The sequence below is a fragment of the Ornithorhynchus anatinus genome, chromosome 17, assembly GCF_004115215.2.
Source record: "Ornithorhynchus anatinus isolate Pmale09 chromosome 17, mOrnAna1.pri.v4, whole genome shotgun sequence".
NCBI lineage: Eukaryota > Metazoa > Chordata > Mammalia > Monotremata > Ornithorhynchidae > Ornithorhynchus > Ornithorhynchus anatinus.
Window position 1 is genome coordinate 42,966,084 of NC_041744.1, and position 6,184 is coordinate 42,972,267.

The following is a 6,184-nucleotide window of genomic DNA, read 5'->3' on the forward strand; positions in this document are numbered from 1 at the left end:
TGGAATTAGAACACAGGTCTTCTGACTTCTCAGCCCATGCCCTGTTCGCTAAGTCACGCTGCTTGGCCTAAGATTGATTAAATGTGAAAGAAAAAAAAAAGCACAGTATAAAACAGATTTCTGCAGGAGGATGCCCCCACTCTCAATTCACATGAAATCTGGAGATCTGGCTGAGGTCTCTTTGCTAATGGTAAAAATAATTATTGAATTTTTTGTTAAGCATGTACTAGATGCCAATAACTGTACTAAGTTCTGAGGTAGATACAAGATAATAATAATAATAATTGTGATGTTTGTTAAGCATTTACTATGTGGCAGGCACTGTACTGAGCACTGGGGTAGATACAAGGTAATTGGGTTGAACACAGTACCTGTCGCACATGGGACACATAGTCTTAATCTCCATTTTACAGATGAGGTAACTGAGGCCTGAGGAAGTAAAATAACTTGCCCCAGGTCACACTGCAGATATGTGGCAGAGCCGGGATTAGAACCAGGTCCTTCAGATTCCCAGGGCCATGCTCTGGCAAGTAAGTCACACTACCTCTCAGCATGTCCTGGTGGTATAGCCTCAGCCACCCAGACTTGGAAAGAGACAACGAATCTGTAGTTGTTCACACTTGATAAGGGTTTCTCCTTTGTGGCCCTGCTTCAGGCTGAAGCTGGCTAAAGGGGTCAGCTCAGGAAATAGCAATTTATTTTTAATAGTATTTTTATGCACTTGTTATGTGCCAGGCACTGTACTAAGCACTGGGGTAGATACACGTCAGTCAGGTTGGATACAGTCCCTGTCCCACTTAGGACTCACAGTCTTTAATCCCCATTTTTCACATAAGGTAGCTAATGTAACAATTGCCCCAAAAATACAAATGGTCAATTCTTTGGTGTTTCCAGTGACAGTGTATGGATCTGAAAGCTGGACAGTGAAAAAAAAAAAGATAGAAAGAACATCGATCCTTAAGAAAAGTGGTGTTGGAGAAGGCTTTTAAGAATACCATAGACTGAAAAACAAATGGATTTTGGAGCAAATTAAACCAAAGTGATCTTTGGAAGGCCAAATGATTTGACTTAGATTAGCATACTTTGGTCACATAATCACGGGGACTAATTTTCCAAGTCCCTGATGCTAGAAAAAGTCCAGGGAAAACCTGGACTAGGCAGACCAGCATCTAGGTGGACAGAGACCATAACAACGATAACGGAAGAACCATTAGAAAGGCTGCAGATTATGGCAGCGGATGGGACCTTCTGGAGAAAACATATCCATGGAGTCTCTATGAATTGGATATGACTCAACAGCACTTTATAATAAAAATATTGAGGCCCAGAAAAGTTAAGTGACTTCCCCAAGATCACGCAGCAGACAGTTGGCAGAGAGGAATTAGAACCCAAGTCTTTCTGACTCCTGGGCCTATGGTCTGTCCACTAGGCATGCTGCTTCTCTATGTGATGTGAACAGTGTAGATCCCTTGTAAAATGGTCACTTACATATTCATTAGATTGATTTCTTCCTTTCAGGAAATTCACCTAAAAACAATGACATTCACTAAGCTAAATGCTTAGTGTAATGCTCTGCCCAGAGTAGAGTGCTCAATAAATACCTGTGATGATTATTTTTATATTAATCAATATGTTGCATTTATTATCAGAAGTAATAACAGTAACTGGTATTTGTCAAGCACTTTCTATGCACTGAACCCCAATGGGTCAAATGCTGGAGTAGATTCAAATTATAAAGTTTGGGTGCAAAGTCTGCCCCTCATTGAACCTGTAATCTAAGATATAGATTCTTCATGTCTCTTATCCCCAGTTTAAAATGCCAAAGATGAGGCACAAAGAGGTAAAATGACTCACCTAAGATCACCAGTGGGCTAGGGGTAGACCTGGATTTAGAGCCAAAATTTTTTGACCTGATTCCTATGATTTTTCCAATGATAATAATAATTATTAATAATTATGAATATTATGATTATAATTGACTATTATTATTGTTATTAAGGAACTTTTTCAGGGCCTATATAGTGCCAAGGACTCTATTAAGTGCTGGGATAGGTAAGATAATCAGGTTGAACACAGTCTCTGTCCCACATAGAGCTCTAAGTCTTAAGTAAGAGGAGTGTCAGTAGGAGAAGTTAGTGACTTGCCCAAGGTCAGATAGAAGACAAGTGACAGAACAAGGTTTTTAAACTTAGGTCCTCTGGGTCCCAGGTCTGGGCTCTTTCCACTAAGACCGAGTGGTCTTGTTAGTAATAATAATAATAATAACAATGATTATAATACGTGTTGAACACTTAAAATGTGCTGAGCTCTGTGGTAGAAAAAATATTTTGAGATCAAGACACAATCTCTGTCCCATCTGAGATTCACAATCTATTTTATCCCCATTTTACAGATGAGGAAACTAAGTATCAAAGGACTTAAGTGACTTGCCCAAGGTCACATAATATTCCAGTAGCAGATCCGAGGATCAAACTCCTGTTTGCTTTTTCACAGATCAGTGTTTTTTTCACTGAGCTCTCCTGCCCTAATGATGTGGGAAAGAGAATCATTAATGAATTATTTCAGTTACGATGGAAGTTCTAGATGTGTCAGAAGTGGCATTGAGGTTGATAGATGGCAGAGTGGCCTGAGGTCTGGGGTATTTGGGTCTCTCTTCCCTCCCTCAGTGGATTTACTTGGGGCCAGAGGAAAATTCTCATTTCCAATTTGTGTGCCTTCCGGGTCAAACCAGGATCTTGAAAAACTGTATTCCCAGGTGAGGAACATGCTTATCTCAGATATCATGATTGATTTTCCTCAGAATAACACAAGACCAGTCTTGTTTCTGACAAGCTTTAATGTCAGCCACAGTGGGGATTCTAGGATATTCCCTTGTCTGATTTTTTCACATTGGTCTGAAACCTCATAAAGGGTTTCTAAAACCCCAGGCTTTTGGGCAGTTCAAAGTCATTCAGGTTTCTAGGCATGCTTAGCTAACAAAATCAGAACCAGAAGCTCCCTGATCAATGATCCATCCATCCCTCATCTTTCTTTTACTTCCTCCATGATGAAGGTGTCTCTTTAGGAGTCGGGGTCAGTCCTAGCTATCACAGTAATCTCCAGAGAAGCCAGCTTTCACATATGCAAAACTCTCCAAGTCTCATCCCTGCTTTATAGGATTGTTCCCAGACTTTGAACTCTCTCCTAAAATCCTCTGTCCCTCTACCCTCCATCTCTTTCCTCTAAGGACTTGTCCACTAGGGTAAATTGATAAAATTGAAACCATCAGGTGTGACTTTGCTAAATCTCTGCTGCTCTTCTCCAGTCCTCTCCTCTTTCGTCCTCTTCAATTCTTCCATCTTTTCCAGCAGTATCTCAAGAGAAGTCCTGCCTCCTCTCAAAATCTACTCCCTCCACCTGTGCCCCTGAACCCCATCCCTTCACACCTTATCTAAACAGTTGCCCCCTCTCTGAATGCTATCACCATTCACTTTCCAATGGTTTGTCCAATTGAGCCCTCTTCTCCTCTATTCCCTCACCCTTCTGTGTCACCTATGTTCTTGGATCTGTACCCTTTAAGTGCTTGATTTACAACCTACCCACTGACGCAGCACTTACATATCCACAGTTTATTCATTTATTCATATTAATGTCTCTCTCCCACTCTAGACTGTAAGCTCCGTATGGGCAAACAACTGTGTTGTGTTGCATTGGGAAACCAAGTAAATAATACAGTGCTCCATACATGGAAAGTGCTCAAGAAAATATCACCTACTGATAGATTGACAGGACTTCTTTGGACAGGATCTAGCCCTGGACATGAGGATGATGATAAAAAACATTACCCATTAAGCACTTCTACGTGCTGAATGCTGGGTTTGTTATCAGTATGGGAGCTGGGACACAGTTCCTGACCCATATGGAGCTCACATTGTATTTCATCAGATTTGAAAATGATTTAACAGATCAGATGAATGAGGCCCAGAGAGTGTGGGTGACTTGCCCAAGGCCACTCAGTAGGCTGCTGAAGAGTTGAAACTCAAAACCTAGTCTCCTGATTTAAAGTCCTGAGATTTTTTCACTAGGACACACTGTTCTCTTGGGATTGGCCCTGAAGCTTCAGATTGCAATGTGAGTTTCCCTGATCATGCACCGTGGTCTCCTTCCCCATTTCCCAGTGGCTCCTCCCAGGCCTGGTGGATGACCAGCTCATGGACATCACCCTGACTTTTCCTCTCCATAATAGCCTTGTGGACTCTTACCCTGTGTGGGCTCCATGGATGCGGGGCAGAGTGTGAAATGGCCTGACAAATGAATAAACGGCTAGAGCATCTTTTGCCCCATTGTGTCCTGATTAATGAACTATTTCATCACTAAATAATGGGATTCTCCCAGGCAAGGCTTAAGCCAGAGGCTAATCCCCCATTTACCAAATGCAGCTTAGAGCTCAGGAACCCAACAGCCAAATCTCAAGAGCCTCCATCTTTCAGCACCTTTCTCTCAAAGGTCATCCTAAACATCTCTTGGGAACACAAGTAACTTCTCTGTGCCTCAGTTACCAGAAATGTTAAATGGGGTTTAAGATGACCCTATCAATCAATTGATCGATTAGTTGTATTTATGAAGTGCTTATTGTGTCTAGAGCACTGTACTAAGTGTTTGGGAGAGTGACCCCCTCCACATTATAATAGATTCCCTGCCTACGACGAGCTTACAGTCTGGGGGGGAGAGAGATAATATAAATAAATTATGGATATGTACATCAGTGCTGTGGGGCTGGGGGAAGGGAGGGTGGTGATTAAAGGGAGCAAATCAAGGCTACACAGAAGGGAGTGGCAAAAGAGGAAATGAGGACTTAGGCAGGTAAAGCTTCTTGGAGGAGATGTGCCTTCAACAGGGCTTTGAAGGTAGGGAAAGTAAATGTCTGTTGGCCATGAGGAGGAAGGGCGTTATAGGCCAGAGGTAGGACGAGATCAAGAGGTCAGTGGATAGATAGATGAGATCAAGGTACAGTGGGTACTTGGGCATGAAAGAAGCAAAAAGTGTGCAGGGTGGGTTGTAGTAGATGAGTAAAGAGGTGAGATAGGAGGGGGCAAGTTAATTGAGTGCTTTGAGTACACTAAGTAAGGAAATTCTGTTGGATGGGGAGGTAGATGGGCAACCACTGGAGATCCTTGAGGAACAGGGAAACATGGACTGAAATTTTTTGTGGAAAAATAATCCAGGCAGCAGAGTGAAGTGTGGCCAGAGTCAGCAGAGTCAGGAGGCTGGGAGGTCAGAAAGGAGGTCGATACAATAATCAAGGCAGGATAGGACAAATGCTTGGATTAATGTGGTAGCTGTTTGGATCCAGGAACATTTTGGATCACACACACAAATCCTCACCTCATTTCCACACAGAGGAGAATGTGGAGATTCCCTAAAACTCTGACAATTGGAAGGTGGTGATAATAGTAATCAATTGCTTGAAAATGTGTGTTGGGGAGGAGTAAACTAGAATTTGGAAGTTAGATTTCCTCTTTGTTTACCATGATTCAGATTGGAGTAAAGCTTGGAATAATTGCAGCATGGTCTAGTGGATAGAGCACTGCCTAGGAGTCAGGAGGACCTGGATTCTAATTCTGGCTCCATAACCTGTCTGCTGTATGACCCTGATCAAGTCACTTCACTTCTCTGTGCCTCTGTTTCCCCATCTAAAATTGGGGATTAAGACTGTGAGCGCCATGTGGGCCAGAGACTTTGTCCAACCTGACTTGCTTACATCCACCCCAGTGCTTAGTACAGTGTCTGTCACATAGTTAGTGCTTAACAAATTCCTCAGTTATACAGGCTAATGAGATCAAACCCAGTCCCTGGTCTCACACCAACCTCACAGTATAAGAGGGAGGAATAGCAGATATTTAAAATCCATTTAACAGAAGAGGAAACAGAGACACAGAGAAGGAAAGCGACTTACCCAAGCTCACAAAGTAGGTGACAGGTGGAATCAGAATTAGAACCCACAATGGGAAGCAGTGTGGCTTACTGGATGAAGCATGAGCCTGGGAGCCAGAGGATCTAGGTTCTCCTCCTGGTTCAGCTACTTGCCTTCTGTGTGACCTCGAGCAAGTTACTTAACTTCTCTGTGCCTCAGTTTCCTCAACTGCAGATTGAGAATTTAATACCCATTCTCCTTCCTACTTAGTCTATGAGCCCCATGTTGGTC